Source organism: Rattus norvegicus, chromosome 4 (assembly GCF_036323735.1).
Source record: "Rattus norvegicus strain BN/NHsdMcwi chromosome 4, GRCr8, whole genome shotgun sequence".
NCBI lineage: Eukaryota > Metazoa > Chordata > Mammalia > Rodentia > Muridae > Rattus > Rattus norvegicus.
The window spans coordinates 127213548-127227055 of NC_086022.1; the positions used below are offsets into that span (position 1 = coordinate 127213548).

A 13508-nucleotide genomic window follows, 5' to 3' on the forward strand; every position below is an offset into this window, starting at 1 on the left:
TAGGATGGGCTTGTGCTTTGAGTGTTGCTTAACCCTGCCTTTGGGGCATCATGAAAACCTCCATCTCAGAGAGGGTTCACTTTCAGAGAACAGCTGTTCTTTAAGTCCTCAGCTTCCCCCAGCTGTAAAATGGGATAGTAGTTTCTATGCCAATTATAGACATTAGCTACTCTACTTGTCATAGTGCAGTGGTTTTAGGTGTTAAGTGAGTCAGTCAGGATGAAGCAATCCCAGCAGCATTTGGGTGTCTGGTCTAGTGGAGGGTTAATGACAGCTCTTACTATAAGGTGTAGCTATTATTATTTTTGTGATTATTTTTTGGCTTTTCTACTCTGTTGAACAAGAAAACACTCATATGGCCATAGACTGTGGAAGCTGGGAAATTGTTTTCAGTCTGTTGCTGTGTGTGTCTGCATTGTTTAAGATCTTGGTTGTGCCCCACTGTGGTGGTGCATACTTTTAATCTCTGGAGACAGAGGCATGGTGATCTCTGAATTCAAGGTCAGCCCCATCTACAGAATGGGCTCTAGGACAGCCAGGACAGTGAAACCCTGTCTCAAAGAAACAAAACCAAAAACAGACAAGCAAACAAAACAAAACAAAACAAAACAAAACACAACACACACCCCCAAAACCAAAACCAAAAACAAACCAAAAAACCCCAAGATATTTGTTATATAAGAAAGGGATTCCTTTACCTCTAAATTTGGAGAAATGTTAAGCTAAATAAAATCAACCTTTTAAGGTGGCACCTGGCTGCACCCATCTCAAAGGGGGAATATTCTAGTCAGTCTCTCTGTGATGCTTGGATCTGAACCCTTCCCCACATGTTCTTATTTTTGGTTTGGTTTGGTTTGGGTTTTGGTTGTTATTTTGTTTTGTTTTTTGAGACAGGGTCTCTCTCCCTGGCTTAAACCTTGATCCCTGGGCAACATGTTGAAAGCCATGAATACTATAGTAATCAAGGCCTGAATGGCAGGGTATGTAGGGTGGATAGAAAGGTCACACTCTCTTCTGGCTCTAGACTTCTCTTCTGCTTCCTGGTCCATAGCCAGAACGTGAACAAGGCTCACCCGCAGGCTCCCACCACCACAGAGCCGAGCCATGCCTTCACCACGGTGGATTATACATTGACATTTCGTGCCAAACTAAAACTTTCTCCCCTTAAACTGTTGTTTTCAGGTATTCGGGTCAGAGATGAAAACATAAAAACTCTAACAATCTATAAATGATTTGTCATTGTTCCTAGCTCGTGATAGCAGCTCACAATTTGGTGGTGATCCCAGACATCAAACACTTCCAAGTGATCTGACTACAGGACCCATCTGTGGTAGGATGTCTCCTAATCTCTCAGGAATGCTGGTTCTTTAAACCTGGCTGAGGACTCACTTGAGGATGTTCAAGGAGGAAAGTGGGGCTTTATAAGCCTATTAATTAGTCAGGCCAGAGCCCTAGCTGTGGTCTGACTGTCCCAGTGCCTTCTCAGGAGGCTTTGCATAAAGCCCACAACTTTCCCCGGGCCTGGGTTTCTGAAGGAAAAGACCTGGAGTAACACACGGATGTGTGAGGACACAGGTGTACAAACCCACCAGGGCACTTGTCTTCTCTGAATGGTGTCATGTATTCAGGATGCAAGATGCCTGGGAACCACGGGGTCTCACTTCGAGAGGCTCACCTTCCTCCTCTATGCCGAGGATGGTTGTACTTGCCTTGTGAGCTGCTCAGACTGTAAGTGAAGAATGTAGGAAAGGAACATGCATTAGTTATCAATAACAGCATTATCAGCAACAGCAAGGGTTCAGAAAACACCACCAGTCATTGTCAGTGTTTCAAGGGGTAGCAGATGTTATAGATAATAAAGGAGATCATGCGACAGCTGCTTGTTTGCTAGGACTTTCATCTTTAAGGACTTTAAAATTTTTTCTTTAACAAACAAAATAAAAACAAACAAAACAACACCCCAACCCCCCCAAAAAAAACCTGTCAGGAATGGGGCAATAAACCCTAACATACTTTTCAAAAGACATTAAATAGCCAACAGTATAGGAAAAGAGGCTCCTTTAAAAAAAATCAACAGGGTAATGCAAATCAAACTCAGAATGGCAACTCAGGCTCACAAAGGATGGTTATTATCAGCTATAACAAGTGCTGTGAGATATGGGGAAAATGGGACCCCATCCAATGCCAGTGAGAATGTAAATTAGTACACTAGTGGTGGTGGGAAAGTATATGGAGCTTCTTCAAAACAAAACAAAAACAGAACTGTTTGGGAACCCAGTAGCCCTACTCTGCAGATGCAGTCAAAGAAAATGAAGGCGGTGTAGTGAGACGGCTACACTTCCATTCACAGTGAGCACTAGACACAGAAGCCGAGAAAGGCAGAGAAACTCAACTGCTCTCGCCAACCCCAATGGATACAAAAATACCATGCACGCACACAGAGAGATGCCATTCATCCGTAAAAAAGGAAGAAATAGTGATATTTGTTCCATAGCTGTAACTGGAGATGACCGTATGTAGTAAATGAAACACTCCAGGCACAGAGAGACAAAGAGCATGTGACTGCCTCACTCACTTGGAATCCAGATAGCGTTGATCTCATAGCAGTGCAGAGCAGAAGGGTAGCTGCGAGAGACTGAAGGGGATGTGGACTGGTGATGCAGTACTGAGCCACTTCTCGGCAGTAGCATGAAGTTCTGCTGCTGCTGCGCGGTGAGGTGACCGCAGATAATGGCTCGTTTCACACAGCACGAGCTACCCGCCAGAAAAGGATCTGAAAGTGTGAGCCATGATGCTTTCAATCGAGGAATGACTGAAGCATCATGTAAGGTACACCTGAATCAAACATCTTGATATTTCATAAATATGTATGTGTTAATGTTTACGTTGTCAACAGAACCATCTTGAGAATGCTGTACAATGAGCAGTACTATGTAGTTTCTTTTGTTAATATGACTTCAGCCTGAAAGTAAGTCACCACATTCCTCTTTAATAAGGAAACTATGAAGACAGACCTGGTCACAGTGCTGAGGGCAAGTGACTGATGGGCATTCAACCATAAATGGTACATCATCCCTCCAAGGCCCACAAGGAAGAAAGGTAGAAAGACTAAGAAGAGGGGGGTGGAGAGGTGTGCATGGAATTCAACCATCCACCTGTGGCATGGCCATTGCAACCCCAAACACTTGTGGACACAGACACAAGAGTGGGCCCTCTGCACTGCCTCTTACACAGAGGGTCACCCAAAGGACTCACCCCTCCCTGAGGAGCTATTGACTATTACATGTTGATGGTTGCTACAGAAGGGAGTGGCATCTTCTTGGATGGTATAGCCACTGGGGGCCTAGTTGAGAAGAAGGAGGAAAGGGGTAGGGGGTGTCGAATACAGTCACACACATTGTGTGTTATGAAACTATCAGAATGGTTTTTAAAAGAATGCTGCTGGTTTTTTGCTGCCAGCCTGGAGGAATTATGGTTTAGGTTTGGGGAATTTGGATATTACTCCAGAAATTGCTGAGGCAATTAATCATTTCGAGGATGTCTAAACAGTGCTCACCCATCAGGCAAGGAGCCACGGCAGACCCACAGCCAAGGCCCAACACCAAGAAGAGATGAGATACTCTTTGGAAATATTTATAGAAATTTGAACAGTAAATGTTGCTTGTGGGATCCAGATTGTCAGTGGAGTTTGCAGGCATAAGTCTCTGTTGTTTCTCTTTTCTGGCAGCTTATTTCATTGTACTTGATAGAAACAGTTCAGGACAAAGGAGTTTTAAGACAAAATAAAATATAATCTCATTTTAATTTAATTTCTCAAAAGATGAGTCTCAGAAGTTTGTTCCTAGACACCAGTGTTACCTAGGAACTTGCTCAAAAAAATAATTATTTGGGCTCCAGACTCAGGGTACTATGGATTCTGAGGTAAGGGCCAGCATATTTCAAAAAGACCTTTAGGCTATCTTTTTTTTAAGATTTAGTTATTTATGTATATGAGTACATTATAGCTGTCTTCGGACACACCAGAGAAAGGCATCGGATCCCATTACAGATGGTTGTGAGTCACCGTGTGGTTACTGGGAATTGAACTCTGGATCTCTAGAAGAGCAGTCAGTGCTCCTAACCACTGAGCCATCTCTCCAGGCCCAGGCTACTCTTACAAACATTAACATTTCAGAAGTATTTATACGGTCTCTAGGATAGTGTCTCAACTTCTAAATTCAGTAAGCAGCACACTCCAGCCCTGGGTCAGGGAGAGAAGATACTACCTCGCCTCTAAAATCAAGTCTGCTCAGTGGGTACCTGTCACAGTCCTCGTAAGATCAGGTTCACCAGTGTTCAGTTATAGAGGGCTGCCCCCTAGGCAGACTTGAGACAGCAGAAGCTGACGGTGTCCTGGTTGAATCTCTCTTCCTTTCCTGAAGCACAATCCTATAAAGAAAAAGAAAACAAAGGTGGGTCAAGGAGTCCAGAGCCAGATCTCAACGCATGAGCCAATGACAGCCATCCATAGCCATAAGCCTAGAGCTGGTCTGTGGTTAATAACATGGCTTGTCCTCTTGACAGGATCTTTAGTCAACCAGGAGAGAGGCTTCTAGACAGCTCCCTGGGGAATGCTTTTGGATTGGATTAACAGAGGTTGGGAGACCCACCCTTAATGTGGGTGCCACCATTACATGACCTGGGTCTTAGACGAGGCGAGGATGGACGAACGCAGTGAGCCGAGCAGCAGCAGCCGTCTCTGCTCCTCCTGACTGAGGGCACAATGTGACCTGGTGGCTGAAGCTCCATTTTCTAGCCAACAATAGACAGTAACTCCGGGAAGACTACACGAAACAAACCCTTCCCCATTTAGTTCGCTTTGTCAGATACTTTGCTACAGCAATCAAAAAATAACTAAAACACAGGCCAATGCTCTTGACCTACTCTCAGTCCCTTAGCACGGTAGTTGTTTGCATATTAAGTAGTTATCCATCACCTAATCTCAGATTTTTTTTCTTTTGGTGTCTTTCAAATTCTGTTCATGGTTTAGGATTATTTCTTCCTTATCTCCATGGATGGATCAGGAAGCCTTTCGTGTCATAAGTTTTGTTTTCTTTGGCGTTAGGAAGCACATTTACAAATTAATTCTGATGCCGTTAGCATGGAATTAAATCGTGGAGCATTTCAATAAATGCTCCAACATTAATTAGACTTGAGATGGATGCTTGTGCGTATTCCTATCTGCCATATTTCTGTAGGCTTCATTGTGATCATCTGTTTCCTTGGCTAAGGGATTCTCTTGCTGTCTTAGCAGCACCATGCTGCTTTAAACTGTAAGTACTGATGCAGGCAACTTGAAGAAATTATGATATGTCCTCTAACACCCACCACACTAGTTAATGAATCCTGCCACTCGTGTTTAGTGACTTAACTCTGTATTTATTTTACCGTGCATTTTTATTTGACTGTGGAGTTATCAAAGTGGTTATGCTCAGGGGTCAAGATGGATTGATTATCATTCATGTTCTTGGCTATCAGTATGGTCCATGAATTTAAACCTTTGTATCAGAATGAAAAATCCCAGGGAGCAGAAGAGATGGCTCAGCAGTTAAGACACTTGAAACTCTTGCCAAGGACCTGGGTTTAGTTCCCAGCACCCGCATGGCAACTCATAACAGCCTATGACTCCGGTTCTAGATGAGATTTGATGCCCCCTTCTGACCTCCAGAGGCCGCTGCACACACAGTGTACTGGCTGGTTTTGTGTGTCAACTTGACACACGCTGGAGTTATCACAGAGAAAGGAGCCTCCCTTGAAGAAATGCCTCTATGAGACCCAGCTATGAGGCATTTTCTCAACTAGTGATCAAGGGGAAGGACCCAGCCCATTGTGGGTGGTGCTGTCCCTGGTCTGGTAGTCTTGGGTTCCATAAGAAAGCAAGCTGAGCAAGCCAGGGGAAGCAAGCCAGTAAGTAACATCCCTCCATGGCCTCTGCATCAGCTCCTGCTTCCTGTCCTGCTTGAGTTCCAGTCCTGTCTTCCTTTGGTGATGAACAGCATGGAAATCAGCTGAATAAACCATTTCCTCCCCAACTTGCTTCTTGGTCATGATGTTTGTGAGAAAGAGGAACCCTGACTAAGACACACAGTATACATACAAAACACTCAGACACACACAAATGCATGTACAACACACACACACACACACACACACAAATCTTTTTAATTTTAAGAAGATATGTTTTAAATTAAAGATATATCCTTATTTACTTCTCAAAAACATTTCCAAGAAAATATTAGGAAATGAGAAATTGTACAAAGTCAGATAGTGCCATGTTTGCTTTATAGGGATAACTCACTATACAATTTGGATGTGAAATCTATTCTTCACTCTCCTTCAGTATTTCAAGTTCAACTTTCTCCTCACATTAGGTCTTAGTTGTGAATCTTTTAGTTCATTTTTTTTTTTTACTATCAAAAGGGTACTGTTAGAAACAAGAGCTTCTGATTATATATTCACACTTATTTTTACTTATATTCACATAATTGCTTTTCTCCAATTTATGAATTAATACTCACTTATTAAATGAGTGAAGGGAAATGTTGACTATGCCTTGTTGGGAAACTTTTGGACCTAATTGTTCAGAGATCAATTAGATTGGCTTCTGCAACCAGAAGCTATGGTTGGTGGGTTTTGGCCTCAATTACTGGCACAACGGTTGTTCTCCAAGAGCTTTTGGGTGAGTTTCCTTAAACACTTAGAGAGAAACTCTAGTTAATAGTCAGAAAATATCATTGTTTCACAGTTTCTTCTCATAAGTAATACTTATTCTTTTGGCTCTAAAAGAGTTAAATGTAAGAAGGTGGTTTTGTTAATTGAGTATGAGATTTAAATATTTGTGTTTTATGTGTGTAGATTTATTATGTATGGGGTATGTGCACACATGCTTACTTGTGTGGACATATGTATTTTCGGGTGTGCATTTCACATAGTGTGGACACGTTCAAGGCCAGAGTTGGATGTCAGCTGTCTTTTTGGCCTCTTTACCTTGTGTATTGAGACAGGATCTCTCACTTGAACCTAGGGCCCTTGGATTTGTCTAATCTAGCTAGCCATCTTGCTCTGGTGGGGGGGGGGTCTCCTGCATTCTATGTGTTGGGATTGCAGCTGGCACTTACTTGGGTATTGGGATCTGAACTCTGGTCTCCAGACTTGTGTGATAAATGCTTTGATTCTCAGGCCATCTCCCTCTGCCATGTTATCTCCACTATTTTTGAAACAGAGATTCATATAGCTCAGCCCAACCTTGAACTCCTAATGCTCCTGCCACCATCTTCTATGCTAGGAGAGTAGGCGTGGACCCCAACACCTGATCAAAAGTATGTGTTTAATGTTTTTCTATTGAACAGCATACACTGTGAAACTTAGAAAAACAGACAAAACCACAAAGCTTTTGGGTATAAAAGCAGAAGTGAATGGATTGAGAGGGGCAAGAGCTATGAAGGCAGAGAGTTTTACTGTGATTGGACCCGGACAGCCACTCTTTTCAGAAACTGAGAGCAAAGGGTTAAAAATCAAACTCAAAACCCAAACTAACAGGTGAGAGGGGTGTTGGAAGAGCTGTGCTGGTTATGCTTAGCACATGAAGGCAGGTAGGTGTACAGCACACTGGATCTTACCTTTTCCCTCCCCTGAGAGACACTGCCTCGAAGATCACAGTTCCCACCGTACCTAGATATGGCTTTCTGATCTTTTTGGGTACAGCTCACTGGGGGGGCTGCTAACACTCTATCAACGTTGACTCATTTCTGTCCCTATTATTATTATTCACTCATTTATCATTTATTAAGCATGAAACTGTGCTGACCATGTTGAAGTCATTCAGGAGCAACACATGAACGTTGCACTCTAATAAAATGGTTCCTTTTGGCCCTGTACATAGTAAATGCTCAATTTATATTATATATTTATATATTTAAATTACATATTTTATATTTATGAATATATGAAACACATACATATATATGTACACACACACACACACACACACACACACACACTGTCATATTATATGGAACTATTTGGTGACGAGCATTCTGGTGTCAGTTAATATGGCCAAGCAGTTTAGGGCAGCTGTGGTTCTCCCTCAGATAATGAGGACAATTGTTCCACCTCAGTTCACTTCCTGCTCAGGGTCTATTAAAAACACACTCACTGTGGAGAGACTCCTTCTCACTGTATTATGAGGGTGGGGGTGAGTACTGAGGACTCCCTGTGTTCAGAGGGGTACTCAGAGAAGAGTCATACAGAGAACACACCTCATTTCAGGAAATCTGAATGCCTTTCAGATTTCCTGACTAGATCCCAGCTAGAACACAGTCCATTCTCTGAATGAAGCTGCACCACATGAGGAGAAATGGCTGAGTCATCGCTTGCTCACATCTTGTGTGCAGCTGTGAACAGCTGTGCCGATGCCAGTTGAGCCGTGAGCACATCACCAAGAGAAAGAGATAGCGAGAGGGTCAATCAGTCACAGAGCCCTGGTCAGACAGACTCATGGGTATGTTCCAAAGATGTTTCCATTTTCCTTCTTTCTAAAATTTATGCTGATGTAAGGCAACTAGGTCTTATAATTATTTCACAATTAAAGACTTTCTCTGCCAAGTGTCATAGGGATATATTCATGAGGGTGCTTACAAACAGACATGAAACAGGAAAAAGCATTCTGCAGCTGCCAAGGAGGATCTGTCTCTGGGTGACTCTGACCGGCCATTCATTTCCTTATGAATAAGCCTCAGTAGCTCCCTCCTCAGAGGGGTGGACACAGAATGTTTCAAAGGCAAGAACTACCTCAGCAGCTGGCTTTAACATCTTTACTTGCATACTTACTGGGGGGAAAAGTCATTTCTCTACCCACTGACAAGATAGTGTTATTCCATCAGTAGACCAGGTCTATACTCCTGAAGGGGACAAAAGAAACAGCTGAGATGGCCCTTAGATGTTGGTTTTAAACAGATTTCAGTTTGTTGTCTGAAGGAAAAATTGTATGTATGGGACACCCCTCTCCCCCTAGAAAACTAGATAAGAAGATGCTGGCATAGGCCAGCTACAGAGGCTGCCTCCACGGAGCTTCATAGTGAGGCCAGGATGATGATTCAGTGGGTAAAATACTTGTGGCACAGATCCCGAGGAACTGAGTTTGCATCTACAGAACACACCTAAGAGCTGGACACACAGTGTGTCTAAAAATTCAGCATGCCTACAGGAAGCTGGAAGGTGCAGACAGGAGAATCCCAGAAGCTCACCTACCAACTAGCATAGAGTATCATGTCTTCTGCAGCATAGTGGCCTCATGGAAGTGGGACTCCATGAGTCAATCAGTATGCCAATACAAAAGATTGGGGATACTGTCTGCTTACTACTTCTTGCTTGGAAGGGAACCAAATGCCAGTGCTACCAAAGTTTACCATTAGAGTCACCACAAATTCCTCTGCATTCTAAAAACAGGGACATACCTTTGCTTTCTATGGAAAAGTACCTAAGAATTTGTAGCCCAGTTTTAAATTTTCCTATATGGTTGGCATTCATAAAATGCTTCCTATGTGCTGGGCCCTGTAATTTTTAAGGGAAAATGTTTAAATTGTTTTGCAACAGTACAGTGTGTAGTCTGTTATCACAATTAGATGAGGAACGAAAGGTTTATGAAGGATATGTAACTTGTCCAAGACCACCAAGAAGTGACCAAGCTGGGAAGTAAAATCAAGTTTGTAAGATTTGTAGCCTTAAACTGAAGCCACATCACCTTGGTATTCTTTGTAACTTAGCCCTGCCCTCTGGTCCAATAGAAACAGTGAAATCCTTATAAGTGCTAAATGCTTCTCAAAATGCTATCTCAGCAGCTATATATCCAAAGGTCCCAAAGAGGGGCTTTGTTGAACAACATGAAACTGATGCACCCTCTTTCCAGAAGTAGAATACCCCAAACTTATGTCTAAGTGGGCTTTAGACATGACATTTGCATGCTTCACATAACTGCTTGAATAACTTTCCCTTGAAGGGACTCATCCTTAGGGGACCTATCCCTGGATCTTGAAGTTAGAGACAATTATGATTCCAAACAACTGCTTCTAGATCAAACTTATCTCAGATCTAGGGAGAAATAGAAGTTAGGAATATTCATTCCTAGAATGTGGAAAGTTGTCTCTTGGTTCATAACTTAACAACAGCAAGAAATGGAACAGGAAGTGTTTCAGTGAAAGTCAATTTGGTTTACATTTATTCCTTCATCAAGTAATGTTGTATAAATGCATCATGTACCGTGCTGGCTTATGAAGATGACCCAATGAAGAAGTTAGCACTGTCTTCCGCTTCGGGTATGTTATGGCAAGGGTTAGACATAGAGACACTAAACAGTAACTATACACACACATCATAATGATTCCTGGAGTTTATGAAGAAAATTACTGGGGAAAAAAATAAGGCAGACCAGTGTTAAGAGAAGCCTGGTTTACATACATGGTAGTTGAATGTTACATACATGCTGGTTGGAATGTTACATACATGCTGGTTGAAATGGGCTTTACTATATAGTTGACAAGGGATATGAAATGCAGAAGCAAAAGGGGGAAGGAAGACCTCCTTCGTCAGTCCTGTGCTCTTTTCTTTTGAGTTGAGACACTGTTCCAATGGGAACTCAACTCATGAGAACATAAATACAAAAGGAATCTAGCTGGTCTTATTCCAATATTGGTTCTGCAAGGCTTTTCATCGACGGACTCCTTTCTCTGACACACAGACCCCGTGAGGTTGAAAGACTGAGTCTACTCCCCAGCAGCAGGGAGGTGTGAATCCAGACCTTGTCACCAACTGAAGAATTCTGGATTGGATGATATGCAAGAGGAAACTTTGAGGCAACAAGCTCTGTTGTCTCCTCACCTTCTCTGTGACTTTAGGCCTCCATGTTTAAACAACTCAAGGGCTGAGAAAATGACAAGTTGCTTAGTTGTTTAGATATCAAACTCTGGGGATTTGGAATCCTTAGAAGATTCTACATAAAAAAGTCACATGGAAACCCAGTGCTAGAGAAGCTTCCTAAAAATATACTTACATATGCATGCATGCATACATACATAAAAACATACAACATTCATACACACACATATACATATATATGCATATATATTATATATATGTATACACACACACGTACACACACACACACACACACACACACACACACACACACACACACACACACCTGACCTGCAAATCTGGAACTACCTTTCTGCCACTCCAGGTCCAGGGCCTGCTTACTTACTATATGAGCACAGTGTGGGACCCTCAGCTGCTACCTCAGAACCTCCTCTCTTCTATTCATCAGCTCAGCCATGACTGCGTCATTCTTTACACTAATCTACATAGGTTTTTGGTAGAAGGCAATTTAATTAATCAAAAACTTTTAGACAAACATCATTTTTCTAGGTTTATTGTTCATCAAAGAAAATCTTGATTATTTTGAAAAGGGAGGCTGCTGTCTGAATCAATCAAACCATTTTAAAACCCACAAACCCAAGCTAATAATGATGTTAAAAATGTCTCAAAGGAAGAGCTCACTAAATTAGTGCCGGGGGACGGGGGGAAAGACAACTGGGAATTAATAAAATACCTTAATTAAAATATGAGTTAAAAAGAGAAAGTCATTATCTTTTTTGATATTTGATGCATTGATTAATCAAACTCCAACATGCGGAGGATATAATGACTTGAACTGGGCAAAAATAGAACCACATAGTAGAGCCATTGGCTCTATTCCAGCAAATAGACAAGGCCATTAATTATCCATTGACATGTGGGTCAGGGTGTTACTGTGCTTTGGAAAGGAACTGTTACTATGAACTGCTGAACACTCCTTGTCAATCTCTTGTTGCCATATATTTGGGGCTAAGTCTTTATAAATTGCACAGAGATAATGAACACTTTACTGCTTACAGCTACTGAATTACTGGGAATAGAAGGCCTGAAGTCATATTAGATAGTTGCTATAGCTTAGATGCGTAAGGGAACTTGTCCTCAGTGTGTCAGTACTGAGGTAATGAAATCCTGAATGCAAGGCACAGTGTGAGGTGGATTACTAGGGGCTCTACCCTTGGGAAGGCTGGATGCTACTTTTGAAGAGTTAGTTCTCAACAGTGTGGGCTGTTACAAAGCAGCTGCATGTCTGGCTTCAGCCATGGACTCCAGTGGACTCCCTTTTAGAAGTTGAACATGTGGGGCCACCTAATCTTGGATTGTCAACTCACAAAACTGTGAGCAAAATGAATCTCCTTCCTTGGGAAATAGTCGGGATCGTGTATTGGTGCAGCATAAATGGACTAATGCAGTAGTCAGAATCGAGCAGTGACTAAAGGGAGGTCAGCTGAGTATGGCTACTTCTATGCAAGCAAATCACATTTGTTTAGACTCATTTATGTCTCACTTCAAACTCAGACTTCAAAATATGGGACCTAAAATAATTATAATGTGAAATGTGGCATTTACTTATTTTGGGTTTAGTAAAGCACTTAGTGCTGTGTCCAATATGTTTCTAGATCAGCCAAAATAACATCTGTCAAGCAAAAGCTTAAATAAACTGTAAATAATCTTGTAGAAAGGAAAAGTGCCTTAGAAATTCAAATGTATCAGATAGCTATTCTTTATTGCAAATTCTCTTACTCGTTTTACATACAAGGCACAGACTACATTGTATACACAGATGTATATCATAGTATTAAAATCTCACTGGGGTGAATCTAGTAGGGAAGAATGGCTTCACAAGTTCCTTGTGAATTGATAAAAACTAATGTAGGATCAAACGATGAAGGAATGTTTGGTCAAGGGAGGGGCAAAGACTGTCACTCAGCCTGGGATGGGGAGGAAGCATGGAAATTGGTAACTGCAAATTAATCTTCTCAACACATGCAGGGCTGGAGTTTTACCTTTGTCTAATGCTAGTTTTTACTTTCTTTTCTACTTTCTGGAGTCTTCTCACAAGTAATTGGCTCATGGAAAGCTCCTTCCTGGTTTTGCATATTCATTTTAAATCCATTTATTTGAAGCGCTCTCATTTATTTGTAGCTGCTTGGGGGAGGCTGAAGTTTATGTTACCATTTGGAAGTGAAAAGTGTTCATGTAGACACAGGTCCTTCCTACTCCCTTTGAAAAAGAGGTACAGCCTGAGAAGAAGACAAAGAACCAGAAAATCAATGGGAGGTGTATGCAGCAGGTAAAACTAAGCACAGAAGCACTGACACTTGCACTCTAAGGTGCCATGTGAGGGGGATGGTTGTGATGCTTAATTAGATGGTTTGAATGAAAATGGCTCATAGGGAGGGGCACTATTAGGAGGTGTCTCCTTGTTTGAGGAAGTGTAGCCTTGTTGGAAAAATATGTCACTGGTGACAATCTCTCTCTCTCTCTCTCTCTCTCTCTCTCTCTCTCTCTCTCTCTCTCTCTCTCTCTCTCTGTCTGTCTTCCTGTTGCTCTCAATCCAG

The 13508-nt window shown here is 42.0% G+C and overlaps 2 long non-coding RNA genes across 4 annotated transcripts in view; one reads left to right on the plus strand and one right to left on the minus strand.

The window, feature by feature from the left end:
• LOC102555978 (uncharacterized) overlaps positions 1-13508 on the plus strand; it is a 230490-nt gene that overhangs the window by 196829 nt on the left and 20153 nt on the right. The gene's annotated exons all lie outside the window — the stretch shown is intronic.
• Positions 1603-13508, minus strand: part of LOC120102344 (uncharacterized) — a 46720-nt gene continuing 34814 nt past the window's right edge. The window contains exons 3-5 of the long non-coding RNA XR_010065878.1: positions 4300-4428; positions 2576-2773; positions 1603-1726 (exon numbers count right to left, since the gene is read on the minus strand). This is a non-coding gene — a long non-coding RNA (uncharacterized LOC120102344). The remainder of the gene's footprint in view (positions 1727-2575; positions 2774-4299; positions 4429-13508) is intronic.